This window comes from Sus scrofa, chromosome 8, assembly GCF_054392235.1.
Source record: "Sus scrofa isolate SSC_HxYL_T2T_F1_AM1 chromosome 8, Sscrofa_HxYL_maternal_Yorkshire_Landrace_v2.0, whole genome shotgun sequence".
NCBI lineage: Eukaryota > Metazoa > Chordata > Mammalia > Artiodactyla > Suidae > Sus > Sus scrofa.
Genome location: NC_139390.1, coordinates 75472087 through 75487374, shown reverse-complemented (window position 1 = coordinate 75487374; position 15288 = coordinate 75472087). Strand labels below are relative to the sequence as shown.

The 15288-nt window shown below is 35.7% G+C and overlaps 1 long non-coding RNA gene across 2 annotated transcripts in view; it reads left to right on the top strand.

The window, feature by feature from the left end:
• The window catches only part of LOC146400864 (uncharacterized), a 214537-nt gene that overhangs the window by 190770 nt on the left and 8479 nt on the right, over positions 1–15288 (top strand). For both annotated transcript variants that reach the window (XR_014812663.1, XR_014812664.1), the window contains one exon: positions 8614–8761. This is a non-coding gene — a long non-coding RNA (uncharacterized LOC146400864). The remainder of the gene's footprint in view (positions 1–8613; positions 8762–15288) is intronic.

Below are 15288 nucleotides of genomic sequence, written 5' to 3'. Positions count from 1 at the left end.
TTCATCTGTTTCATCTAGATTTTCAAATTTGTGGGAATAAACCTGTTCATATTATTCCTTTATTATCCTTTTAATTTCTGTGGGAAATGTAAGTAATGTTTCCCTTTCATTTCTGATATTAGTAGTTTGAGTTCTCTCTCTTTTTACTTTCTTTAGCCTGGCTAAGGATTTATGGATTTTATTGATTCTTTCAAAAAATTAGTTTTGTTTTTTTTTTTTTTTGGTTTTTAGGGCTGCATGCGTGGCACATGGAGGGTCCCAGGCTAGGGGTCGAATCAGAGCTGCAGCTGCCAACCTACACCACAGCCTCAGTGATTCGGGATCTAAGCTGAGTCTACGACATATACCGCAGCTTGTGGCAACAATGGATACGCCACCCACTGAGCAAGGCCAGGGATGGAACCTGCATCCTCATGGATACTAGTTGGGTTTGTTACTGCTGAGCCACCAAAAAATTAGTTTTGCTTTTCATTGATATTCTGTATTGCTTTCCTATTTTCAGTTTCCTTGATTTTTGGTCTGATTATTATTGTTTCTTCTGATTATATGGGTTTAATTTGGTATTTTTCTACTTTCCTAAATTAGAAACTTAATGATTGATTTCAGATATTTCTTCTTTTCTAATATATGCACTTAATGGTGTAAATTTTGCTCTAAGCAGTACTTTTACTGCATCTCACAAATTTGGTAAATTTGCTCTCATTTTCATTTAGCTCAAAATGTTTTAAAATTTTTCTTGAGATTTCTTCTTTGATCTTTGTGTTTTTTAGAAGTATGTTGTTTAATTTCCATGTATTTTGGAATTTTCTACTTATCTTTCTATTACTTATTTGTAGTTTAATTCCATTGTGGTTTGAGAGCAATAATTATATAATTTTTATTATTTTAAATTTACTTAGGTGTGCTTTATGGTCCACAATGAGGATAATCTTGGTGAAAGTACCATGTGAACTTGAGAAAAATGTATTCTGCTGTTGTTGGATAAAGCAATCTATTGATGATGATTATATATGGTTGATTGATGCTATTGAGTTCACCTATATCTATATTGATTTTCTTTTTTTTTTTACTTTTTAAATTAAAAAAAAATAAAAAATTTAATCCAGTAAGTGTTGTTATATTTATACTTGTATAACCATCATCACAACCTAATTTTTTTAAAATCTTTTGTCTTTTGAGGGCCACACTCATGGCATATGGAGGTTTCCAGAATAGGGGTCTAATTGGAGCTATAGCTGCTGACCTACACCAGAGCCACAGCAATGCCAGATTCGAGTTGAGTCGGTGACCTCCACCACAGCTCACGGCAATGCCAGATCCCTAACCCACTGAGCAAGGACAAGGATTGAACCCTCAACCTCATGGTTCCTAGTCAGATTCATTTCTGCTGTGCCATGCTGGGAACTCCACAACCTAATTTTATAACATTTCCATCCAGAATCCCCAGAACATCCCTCCCTGCCAACCTGTCCTCTTTGGTAACTGTGTTTTTCAAAGCTGCGAGTCTGTTTGTGTTCTGCAAATAAGGTCATTTGTATCTTTTTTTTTTTTTTTTTTTTTTTTTTTTTTTTTTTTAAGATTCCACAATAGGTGAAGGCATATGATTTTTTGTCTCTCACTGCCTAACTTCACTGAACGTGGTAATTTCTAGGTCAGTCTATGTTGCTGCAAATGCCATTATTTCATTCTTTTTTATGGCTGAGTAATATCCCTGTATACGTGTACCACATCTTCTTTATCCACTCCTCTGGACATCTAGGTTGCTTCCATGTCTTGGCTATTATATACAGTGCTGCAGTGAACATTGGGATACATGCATCTTTTCTAGTCAAGGTGTTCTCTAGATAGATGCCCAGGAGTGGGTTTGCTGGATCAAATGGTAATTCTATTTTTGGTTTGCTGGATCAAATGGTAATTCTATTTTTAGTTTATTGAGAAAAATCCACACTGTTTTCCATAACGGTTTTACCAATTTACATGCTCTTAGCATTTATCATTTATAGAATTTTTGATGGTGACCATTCTGGCTGGTGTAAGGTGCCACCTCATAGTAGCTTTTTTTTTTCACATTTCTCTAATAATTAGTGATGTTGAGCATTTTTTCATGCACCTTTTAGCCATCTGTATGCCAACAGGCACATGAAAAAAAAATGTCTTCTCCAAAGACATTTCTTTGGAGAAATGTCTGCTTAGATCTTCAGCCAATTTTTTATTTTTTTTATATTGAGCTATAGGGGATGTTTATATATTTTGGAGATTAATCACTTGTCACTTGCTTCATTTGAAAATATTTTCTCTCATTCAGTGTGTTGTCTTTTCATTTTGTTTAGGGTTTCCTTTGCTGTGAAAAAACTGTTAAGTTTAATTAGGTCCCATTTGTTTATTTTTGTTTTTATTGTCATTACTCTCGGAGGTGGATCTGAGAAGACATTGCTGTGGTTTATGTTAGAGAGTGTTTGGCCTATGTTTTCCTTCAAGAGTTTTATAGTGACCAGTCTTACATTTAGGTCTTTAATCCATTTTGAGTTTATTTTTGCATATGGTGTTAAAGAGTGTTCTAATTTCATTCTTTTACATGTAGCTGTCCAGTTTTCCCAGAACACCTTATTTAAGGGACTGTCTTTCTTCCATTGTATATTCTTGCCTCCTTTGTCATAGATTCGTTGGCCATAGGTGTGTGAGTTTATTTCTGGGCTTTCTATCCTGTTCCATTGATCTATATTTCTGGGTTTTTGCCAGTACCATACTGTTTTGATGACTATGGCTTTGCAGTAGGGTCTGAAGTCCGGGAGCCTGATTCCTCCAGCTCCTTTTTTCTTTCCCAGGATTGATTGCTTTGCCTATTTGGGGTCTTTTGTGTTTCCAAACAAATTTTAAAATATTTTTCTAGTTCTATGAAAAATACCATTGGTAATTTGATAGGAATTGCATTGAATCTGTAGATTGCCTTGGGTAGTATAGTCATTTTAACAATATTGATTATTCTAATCCAAGAGCATTATGTCTTTCCATCTGTTTTTGTCATCTTTGATTTTTTTCATCATGATTTTTAGGTAGGTTTATTCCTAGGTGTTTTATTCTTTTTGATGTGATGGTAAATGGGATTGTTTCCCTAATTTCTCTTTCTGATCTTTCATTGTTAGTATATAGAAATGAAGTCAATTTCTGTGTATTAATTTTATATTCTGCAACTTTACCCAGTTCATTGATAAGCTCTAACAGTTTACTGGTAGTGTCTTTAGGATTCTCTAGGTATAGTATCATGTCATCTGCAAATAGTGATAGTTTTACTTCTTCCTTTCCAATTTGGATTCCTTTTATTTCTTTTTCTTATTTGACTGCTGTAAATTATGTTAAATAGAACTGGCAAGAGCTGACATCTTAGTGGGAATTCTTTCAGCTTTTCACTGTTGAGAGTGATGTTAGCTGTGGGTTTTTCATATATGACCTTTATTATGTTGAGGTAGGTTCCCTCTATGACTGCCTTCTGGATGTTTTTTATCAGAAATTGGTGTTGGATTTTTTCAAATTCTTTTTCTGCATCTATTGAGAGGATTATATGGTTTTTATTCTTCAGTTTGTTAATGTGGTATATCACATTGATTTTCAGATAGTGAAAAATTATTGCATCCCTACAGTTCACCTATATCTGTACTGGTTTTCTGCCTGCTGAATCTGTCCATCTCTGGGGGAGGGGTATTGACGTTTCAACTATGAGAGTGGAGTCATCTAACTCCTTGCAGATTATTGACTACTTATATAGTTGGACTAATAGCGATCATATTTGTTACTCTTTTCGATTTGTTGCTCTAGTTCTTTATTTCTGTTTTAATCTTCCACTCTTTTTCTGCTTTTTATGGTTTTAATTGAGCATTTTATATGATTCGAACAATCTGAACTCAAGGACCATAAATTCTCCAAGGGCCCCTTGAGGTGATTCCATGCTTTGCCTTTTTCAGCTTCTGGTGGCTATTAGCGTTCCTTGGTGTTTCTTGGTCACATTACTCCAATCTCTGTCTCCATGGTCACACTGCCTGCTGCCCCTTTGGCTTGTGTGTATCTCTTCTTTGTGTTTCTTATAAAGATACTACCTATTGGATTTAGGGCCTGGATAATCCAGGATGATCCTCTCATCCTAAAATCCTTAATTACATTTGTAATAACTTTTTCCAAATGAGGTCACATTTCTAGATTCCAGGGATTTGAGTTGAAATGGACACATTTTTTAGGGAGCTAATGTTCAACCCACTACAATGCTGTCTTTTATTTTAAATTCATGTATTTTTCTTATGGTCATAGTGAACCAAAATCATTTAGGTAACTAATAAAGAAATACAGAGACAAGAAGGAGGGGAAAATAATGGGAGAGAAAATGATTACTTCTAGAGATAGTGACCATTACAAACCACTGCATGTTTCCACATTTGCTACCAAAGTTTAGTTTTTGTTATTTGATAGTAGTTTAAAACAAGTGAAAAATTAGGTATTTCTTTGGGGAAAACACAGTTAAGTACTTGAATAACAATTCAGGCAGCTGAGGTGATCTATTTTAAATTATAAACTGTTCAAAAGAGCATTGTTATAGAGAGAAATTTAAGTCATAATCATCATAATCTGCAGTATGCCTTCAATATGCCCGGTCTCTCCGCCTTTGTTTCTATGGGAAACAAATGATAACATTTCAGCATTGTTTTGAACAGTTACTACAGGCCTAAGAAACAATTTGTCATTGGCAAGTCCTATGAATGCAAGTCATTACTGAGTCTTCTGCATATGAATGGTCATATTAACTTGCCAAAACTTAGATTAAAATACAAAATTGTAAGAAACTGAAATGTTGCTCATAATAAGAAAGTTAGAAGTGTTTTGTTTTGTTTTGTCTTTTTGTCTTTTTAGGGCCATACCTACGGCATATGGAGGTTCCCAGCCTAGAGGTCAAATTGGAGCTATAGCTCCTGGCCCACACCACAGCCACAGCAACACAGAATCCGAACCATGTCTGTGACCTAAAGCACAGCTCACAGGAATGCCAGATCCTTAACCCACTGAGTGAGGCCAGGGATCAAACCTGTGTCCTCCTGAATATTAGTCGGGTTCGTTAACCACTGAGCCTCAACAGGAACTTCTAGAACTTTTTAAAAAAAGATTTTCACAGCTTAATAATACTATAACAATGAATATGAACAAATAATTCTCAAAAGAAACCCTTATAAACACTAAAAATAAAGTTCAGGGGTTCCTGTCGTGGCTCAATGGTTAGCGAACCTGACTAGCATCCGTGAGGCTGTGGGTTTGATCCCTGGTCTCATTCAGTGGGTTAAGGATCCAGTGTTGCCGTGAGCCATGCTGTATGTTGCAGACAAGGCTTGGATCCCAAGTTGCTGTGGCTGTGGTGTAGGCCAGTGGCTGTAGCTCTGATGTGGCCCCTCGCCTGGGAACCTCCATGTGCCACAGGTGAGGCCCTAAAAAGACAAAAAAAAAAAAAAAAAAAAAAAAAGAGACGAAAACAAACAAACAAATAAAAAAAAGCTCAAACTCGGTAATAATCAAAGAAACACAAGTTACATATTTTTACCCAACAGAGTGACAGCGATTAAAGAGAATAATGATATCCAGTGTTGTAAACTACGTTATAATGAAAGGGCATTTTTACAATTTACTGTTTGGATATAAACTGGGACCAGTTTTCCCACGGGTAGCTCTTCAAAATGTGCAGGTAGTTTGACTCAATGTTTCAGTTATAGGCAACACCTCCTAAAGAAATAAAAATGAATCTGCTCAAAGAAGTGTGCACAAGGAGGTTTATTCCTGTGTGTGTGTATTTTTAATTATTTATGTATTTTTAAATTTTATTGGAGTTTAGCTGATTTACAATGTTGTATTACTTTCAGGTGTACAGCAAAGTGAATCATTCATACACATACATATATCCATTCTTTTTTCCCCATATAAGTTATTATAAACTATTGAGTGGATTTTCTGGTGCTACACAGTAGTTCCTTGTTGGTTTTCTATTATGTGTGTGTGTGTTATTTCCATCTTTCCAATTTTTATCCCCTCCATAGTTTTCCCTTTGTTAACCATAAGTTTGAAATCTGTGAGTTTGTTTCTGTTTTATAAATGAGTTCTTTTGTATCATTTTTGTTAGATTTCACATATAAGTGATATTATGTGATATTTATCTTTCTCTGTCTGACTTATTTCAATTAGAATGATCATTTCTAGGTGCATCCATGCTGCTGCAAATGGTATTATTTCATTCTTTTTTATAGTGAGTGGTATTCCATTGTATATATATATATATATACCACATCTCCTTTATCCCTTCCTCCATTGATGGACATTTAGGTTGCTTCCATGTCTCAGTTATTACAAATAGTGCTGCAGTGAACATTGGAGTGCATGTATCTTTTCGAATTATGTTCTTCTCTGGATATATGCCCATATATCCCAGTTGGATTGCTGGATCATATGGTAGTTTTATATTTAGTTTTTAAAGGAACCTCTATAATGTCTTCCATAGTGGTTGTACCAGTTTATATTTCTACCAACAGTGTAGGAGAATTCCCTTTTCTCCACACCCTCTCTAGCATTTATTGTTTGTAGTCTTTTCGATGATGACCATTCTGACTGGTGTGAGCTGATACCTCACTGTTTGTGTTTCTCTAATAATTAATGATGTTGATCATCTTTTCATGTTCTTTTTAGCCATCTGTCTGTCTTTGGAGAAATGTCTATTTAGATCTTCTGACCATTTTTTTATGGGGTTGTTTTATTTTTTGATATTAAGCTGTATGATTTGTTTGTATATTTTGGAGATGAATCCTTTCTCTGTTGCTTTATTTGCAAATATTTTCTCTCATACTGTGGTTGTCTTTCCATCTTTTTCTTTCTTTCTTTCTTTCTTTCTTTCTTTCTTTCTTTCTTTCTTTCTTTCTTTCTTTCTTTCTTTCTTTCTTTCTTTCTTTCTTTCTTTTTAAGGCTACACTTGCAGCATATGGAAGTTCCTAGGCTAGGGGTCAAATTGGAGCTGCAGCTACTGGCCTCTGCCACAGCCATAGCAGCATGAAATCCGAGCCGCATCTGTGACCTGTGCAGCAGCTTGCAGCAGTGTAGGATCCTTAACCCACTGAGCGAGGCCAAGGACTGAACCCACATCCTCACAGATGATATTTTGGGTTCTTACTCTGCTGAGCCACAATAGGAACTCTGTCTTTTCATTTTTTTATGATTTTCTTTGCTGTGCAGAAGCTTTTAAGTTAGGTCCCATTTTATTTGTTTTTGTTTTTATTTGCATTATTCTAAAAGGTGGATCAAACAAAATATTGCTGCAGTTTATGCCAGAGAGTGTTCTGCCTGTGTTTTCCTATAAGAATTTTATAGTACATGACTTTACATTTAGGTCTCTAATCCACTTTGAGTTTATATATTTTTTTTGTATGGTGTTAGAGAGCATTTATTACATGTAGCTATCCAGTTTTCTCATCCCCACTTATTGAAGAGACTGTTGTTTTTTTTATAAGGAAGCTTACTCTAATATGTTTTTATTAGTTATAAATTAGAGACAGCATACATTTCCAACATAAGATATTGGCTGAAAAATTAGCTATAGCCACATGATAGAATCTATCTATATACCTGGTGGGAATGATGATGAAGATCTGTATCTACTGGCATGAAAATAAATTTTGTTAATGATACCTTTGAATGTGAAAAAAAAGGTTTCAAAAGAAGATAATACGGTTTCTGTAAAAAGCACATTTTAATGCATTTATTTATTTATTTATTTGTATATATATATATATTTTTTTAGGGCTGCACCCGTGGCATATGGAAGTTTCCAGGCTAGGGGTGGAATTGGAGCTGTAGCTGCTGGCCTATGCCACAGCCACAGCAATTTGGAATCCGAGCTGCATCTGTGACCTATACCACAGCTCACGGCAACACTGGATCCTTAACCCACTGAGTGAGGCCAGGGATCGAACACACAACCTCATGGTTCCTAGTCAGATTCGTTTCTGCTGTGCCACGACGGGAACTCCTAATGCTTTTATTAAGATATATATTTCACATATTTATTGCACAGAAAGAAATAACTGGCAGCAAGAAAAAGTTAATAATAAGAGTATGTAAAACTTTAAAAATGGTTATCATTGTTTTCTAATGTTTTAATAATAAATTTAAACACATTGTAAAACAATCAAGAAAGTGTTTTAGAGGTATTTAAATACATGCTTTAATGGGTTCTTCATCAAAAAAGGAATCAATATTTTAGGCAATGTTTTACAAGCCTATTCTGGAGATTTACCTCATTGAAGTTTGCGTTGTGGACAGATGTAGTTAATAGAAGATGCAGGGTTTTTTTTATGGTAAAAATTGGTAATTTGTTATTATAGAGAAAAATAATTCTAGGAAATCAAAGATAAAATACAATACTGTGTTTCTGCTTGCTTCAAAAGGACAGACATTTAAAATTTACAAATAGATATTTAATTAGAAAGTTAAGAATGGTTAGTGCTCAAAGAAGTAAGATTACATGAAGGGGAAACTGGCGGTATTAAAGTAAGTCAGAGATTTTCTGATATTCTTACTACTGCTTGCTTTATGTTCTAGAATAAAATATTGCTGGGAATTTTTCAGTCAACTCAATTCAGTGGATATTTATTGAGCTCATATAACTCATCATGTTCAAGAATGAAGAGATCAAGAATCCTCAACCACCATCCTTCTGGAGAGCAAATCTGTACATTCTCATATTCAGGTAGTTTCCAAATTGTTACAAAAGAGACACTTCACTAATAACACTCGAGACACTACCTAGGCAATGTGACTCTGAAATTATTATTTTTTAGTTATTAGCATTCTTTCATCCATGCTGTAGTAAATGTCTTTATAAGCAGAAGATTGAAGTTAAAAACCAATACCTCCTCAAAGTGAACATTATAAATTCTCTGAATCTTTTCCTTCTTCAATAGCAATTTGCTAATATTCTGTCTTAGTCCATTTGGGCTGCTATAACAAAATAACACAGACTGGGTAGCTTAAAAACAACATAAATGTATTTCTCACAGTTCTGGAGGCTGAGAAATCCAAGATCATGGTGCAAGTATGCTCAGGTTCTCCTGAGGGCCTTCTTTCTTGTTCATAGCTGGTGCTTCTCCCTGGGTTTTCACATTGTGAAATGGACTAAAAAGCTCTCTGGAGTCTTTTATAAGGAACTAATCTCATTATAACATGACCCTGAGGAAAGAAAACATTTCCCAAAGGCCCCACCCCCTAATACCATCGTCTTTGACAGTTAGAATTTTAGCATATGAACTTTGAGGGGATGCAAACATTCAGACCATGCCATTTTACAACAAAAGCTAAAAATATGATAGGCTTATTTAAATCTGTTTAAATCATTTATTAAAGATACACAGACATGTTAACAAGTGTAGTAGAACCCAGTAATAATAAATTTTTTATTAAAGTGTTGTTTATTTACAATGTTCCTTCAATTTCTGCTGTACAGTAATTAGAGGATTTTCTTATACAAATATTTATTTTTCCCAACAGTGTTTCATCAAATCTATTTTGCTATTAAAAAAATAGATCTTAATATTCTCATGTTGCTCTTTAGGCCAGTGGCTATAGGCCATGACCACAGTCCTAGGTGTTCCTTTGTGTATGATCCTGAATAGGATTCACTGTGCTCTAGGTCCCAAGACTTTGCCTTCTTGGTGTAGTCTTTGTAAGAATTACCACATTTTTTTTTCATTTTTTAAAAGTTTTATTGAAGTATGGTTGATTTACAATGTTGTGATAATTTCTGTTGTACAACAGAGTGATCCAATTATACATGCATGCACATCCATTGTTTTTCAAATTCTTTTCCCATATAGATTATTACAGAATATTGGATAGAGTTCCCTATGCTATATAACAGGTCCCCCTTTGCAAATCATTACATATAGCAGTGTGCATATGCCAATCCCAAACCCCTAACCAGTCCCTCCCACTACCTGTCCCCTTTGGGAACCATAAGTTTGTTTTCAAAGTCTGTGAACCTGTTTCTGTTCTGCAAATAAGTTCATGTGTATCCTTTTTAAGTGATATCATAGATATTTGTCTTTATCTGACTTACTTCAATTAGTGTGATAATCTCTAGGTCCATCCATATTGCTGCAAATGGGATTATTTCTTTTTTAATGGTAGAATAATATTCCATTGTATATATGTACCACATCTTCTTTATCCATTCATCTGCCAATGGACATTGCAGATAGTGCAACAATGAACATTAGACTGCATGTATCTTTTCGAATTATGATTCTTTCCGGATAAATGCCCAAGAGTGGGATTGCTAGATAATATGGTAGAAGAATTACCACAACTTTAAATGCTTTCTAGGAAGAGCACATGGAAAGTAAGTATATACATCCATGCATGTATAAATTGTCTTTGTTTAATCTACATTATATTGATTTTTTTTTAGGATCTAGAAATAGGCAAAGGGTTTTAAATTTTTTTAAAAAGTAAGAGACAAACTAAGGTATCTAATGTTTGACTAATAGGTATTCCAGGAAAGAGACAAAGAAAACTTGGAGCAGGATGTTTAAAAGAAAAGTTAACGATTAAGCTACAGATTGAAAGATCAAGCTACATTTTTTCCTTAGAATTCTGAAGAAATTTTGCATCTTGCATCCAGCGTTGTAGATAAGAAGTCTGAAGCTTTTCAGGTTTTCATTTTTTGTACCTTTTTCTACTCCATGGAAGGTTTTAGGATCTTCTTTTTACCTCTAGAATTTTAAAATTTCATGATGATGTGCTTTTCTGTTGGTAACTTTGAAAATCATTTTTATGGGTATTCCATTTACCCTTTCAATGTGGGGCTTTGTGGTTCTTTAGCTCCAGCAAGTTTTTATTTTGTTTTGGCTTGAATTGGTTTTTGTTCTTTTTTCCTTTTATGAAAATCCTATCAAACATTAGATTTCTTAGATTTGCCTTTTGTGTGTCATATGTTTAAAAATTTTTTTAGCCCTTCATTTTTTTCTATTTTAATGATAAATGTCCTTATTTCCTAAACTTTCTGCAAATATTAAAATTTAGGTATTCAAATATTTAACTTCCAAGAGCTCTTTATTTTCTTTCAATTGCTTGTTTTTGTAATGGCATCATTAATAAAAATCAACCTGTTTGGTGTACAAATTAGAGGATATTATTACTGTTATTCACCTATCTCCTCAGTTTTCTCTTTTTCTTCAGGGATACTTTTTCTTCATTTATCTTGTTTGTCTTTCACATTGTGGTTTTATTTTTGTTTGGAAAACATGATGATTTTTAATTGCCCATTAAAAAGCTGGCTTCAGGGGAGTTCCCATTGTGGCGCAGCGGAAATGAATCTGACTAGGAATCATGAGGTTGCAGGTTCAATCGATAGGCTTGCTCAGTGGGTTAAGGATCTGATGTTGCCTTGAGTTGTGTAGGTTGCAGAAGACGCTCACATCTGGCATTGCTGTGGCTGTGGCATAGGCTGGCAGCTGTAGCTCCGATTAGACCCCTAGCCTGGGAACCTCCGTATGCCTAAAAAGCAAAAAAAAAAAAAAAGCTGACTTCAACTTCTGTGTCTGATTTCATTTTCAATTGGCAGCACTGACTGCTAGTGATCAGACAGAAAGCCAGGGGACTCTCAAAATGTCAAAACATCAGACATCTGTTCTCCGTGGTTCTTCATTTTCTCCAGAGAAAAATCCTTCATTCTCCTATCTAAGAATGAGAATCCTGACTACTGCTTTTCCATCTATTCCATCGGAGATGGGGTATGGTAGTGTGGACATCAGGCTTGGATGGCCACATGCAGACTTTTGACTAACCCTAAAGTTTCAGCCCTTCATTTCATTACCACTCCCAAACATTAGCTTTCTGCCTGAGGTTCTGCAGGATATGTTGCTTTCTTTATTCTGAACCCTCAATACAAGCCCTCTAAGCTAAAGTCTTCTCTGCGATGCTCCACCAGTTGACATTCTTCCACTTGCTTCCTGTTTTCCAAAGTTTTGTGAAATCTGTCATCCATTTGATATCTCCTTTCCTATCTTTCAGTCATTCTTGGTTTAACTGCTTGTCTCTTAATTCATCAAGTACTGCTTTGTGCTTGTGTGCTGTGAGAGGTACAAGACAACTCTAAGAAGCAAAGAACATGCCCTGAAGAAACGTACAACTTAAAGACTGACAGAAATGATAGCGAGCAATGAGTAGTAGTATACAGCACTGAATTACATGCCTCAGAGTTATAGTTCTGTGGGAGTTCAGGGCACATGGAGTGAGCTCTGAGTGACAGAAATAGTTTGGAGGAGAGAAAATCTCCTACAAGTACATACCACTGATCTTTCTTGGTCTTCACTTAGGAATGGAGCAATTTTGTTAAGGAGGCTGACTAGCTAGTACAAATTTTAAATGTTGAAAAGTAGCAGGAAGAGATATCAGGACCTTACATTTTAAACTTCAGGTGATAGTAATGATAATTAAAAAAATTAAGAATATATACGTTGCATGGCAGTTGCTCTCTTCTAAATCTATTGTATAGATTAAAAAAAAAAAAAGGTCTTGATAATTTAATTTGGCCTTGAGCAGCAAAGGAAGGAATCCAGGAATCCAGTGTGGGGATATAGAACCCAGGCTCTCTGATATATAATCTGAGGCCTTTTTCACTGCACATGGTTTAAACCTAATTTCTGATGTTAACTTATGGAGCTTGTTTCTTTCATGTAAGAAAATCTCACACATACCCAGCTCAACATAATAATGCATAATTATGAAGCAGAATACATGCTTTGTACAAAAGTGTTTTGAATAATGTCTCTTTCAGTCTTCATTCAGTGATTCATTCATTTTTTCATTAATTCAGTCAATATTTTACTCATTCTTTTCACAAAGGTGTTGAACGCAGGGAACTCAAGCATGAGTGAGCCACTTCTCTCAAGTAGCTCAAACTTTCTGGATGTTAAAGGAAAATTTATTCAGTTTTGTTTTGTGTGATTCAGATACCTAATTTACTCCTTGGATTATTGGGGCTATTTCTTGCCCACGCCAGTATTTTGTGTTTTGTTTTTTCATTACCGGCCACCCACAATCTGAAAAACGGAGTTCACTTTTCCCACTTCCTGAGAACCCTTAGTGATAAGAACACCACGGCAAGGTATTAGATTTCACAAACCTCTCCCCAAAGTATTTGAGTTTGTAGAACCCCAAACACAACATATTCAGAACATCTTCCCTCTTAGTTTCTGAATTATAACTCATTTACATATTAATCAGTACATTATTTTGTGACAGTGGCTTGAAATCCAAGAATTTTCCTGAGTTTCTAGTATTTACTTTTTTAGTCCTAACCCCCAACTTACTCTCACATCCAGACAAAGGAATGCTATTATATTACACAGCCCTCAAAATTCAAGTTCTGCCTAAAACCCAAAATTCAGAAAGTCTGAGGTCAAAGGTATATGTTCATGGCCTTATTCCATATCTGTCCCTCCCCTTGGATGAAATATGTTTCAGAAAAACTAGAGGTAGGGAAGGAAGGGAAAGGCAGTTTCTTTCTACCAATGCTTTGGCATGTTTGTGCTGCACTGGATCTCACCCATATGTAAGTGTGATCCTGAACACAAAGCAGGACATTCTTTCTCCTTGAAGAATATGCTGGCATGAGTTTTTTGTTAGAACTTGGACTTTTGTAAAAACCGTGCTGAATCAGAAGAAGAAAGCAGTGATGGAAAGTTTCAGCATCAGTCTGCCTTCCCCTCCTTTCCATCCTCAAGAAGTAAAAAAAAAAAAAAAAAAAAAAAAAAATCTCAGCACAGAGAATACACAGCACATTCCAAAAGAGTTGATCATTATTTTGTTTTAGCAGCCCTTAAACTTATAAACAAATACCCACATTAACCTAGTACAGCCTGTAGTTTCATATCTGTTTGCCGTCCTATTTCTCCTATTATTACTGTGGTCGTTACTATTATTATTAAGGCAGGCATCTTGCTATGTTTTCAAACAAAGCCTGGCTACTCTTTCTGAAAATTTCATAAGAACTAAGCTTGCTGTAAAATTTTAAGGAAACATTTTTAAAACGAAAACTGCACAGGTTCAATCTGAACTTCATTAATGGCCTCCTTGAAGCCAAACATAGTCTTGCGAGGCCTATTAGTGTGAGCTGGAGACGCTGAAGGCCCACATAGTTTCTTAGAGTCCAAAAATGCCTCACTCGAGCTGGCATCATTCCCTGAACTGTGCTGTTTGAGGCCTTTGCCGGTCCAGGTAAAATTCACATCTTGTTTCTTTCTCTTGATTCTGTCAGCTAAGGAGAAATATAAGATAGTGCTAGCCCGCCTGGAGAATTAGCAGCCAGGTGAAGGGCCTTCTTTCTTGGCAGGACTGAGAGAGCTTTTCTGCTTGCTGCATCCATTTAGCAGAACGTCCTGATGTTGCTTCATGGCATATGCATTTATGGCTCCTTAATTACAAATTCACATTCTTTCTCTATGGCTAAATATATGACAAGGGATCCATGGGAAAGAGAATTTTTCATTGAGTCTGGAATGTATCTGCACCTTCCTGGAAAGGAGAATTTATGAAGGAACTTCTGATCCCTAGTCTTGAGGATCAGATCCAATGATGAATAGCTCACTTTTGAATGGCCTGCCTCCAACTCTAATAAGAATGGCTTTCATTTACCCATTCAGCTAAAAGCTGTAGACAATGTCTTATGTACCAGGCACAATCCTAGCTGATGGAAAAATAATGGTGCACAAGACAGACAAAATAGACCCTTCAAGGAACTTGCAATATAATGATGGAGACAGACAAATACACAATTTTTCACAAGACTTTGGATAACTCTAAAGAAAATTATAGCAAGATAACAGAATAGAAAACGATGGAGTGTGTATATGTGTGGTAGGTATGGTAGCTATTTTATTTTATTTTATTTTTATTTTTTTAAAACCTGATTCTCATTCTCTGATAAGACTGAAATCACCACTCCCTGGAGATCCCACAGAGTGCTAGACTGACTCCATGCTGCACCAAAGTCCTCTTCTTTTTTTGGTGGGGGGTGTTCTTTTCAGGGCCACACCTGTGGCATATGGACATTGCCAGGCTAAGGGTCCAATCGGAGCTATAGCTGCCAACCACAGTCGCAGCCACAGTGGTACAGGATCTGAGCTGTATCTGTGACCTACACCACAGCTCACAGCAACCCTGGATCCTTAACGCACTAAGTGAAGCCAGGGATCGAACCTGAATCTTCATGGATCC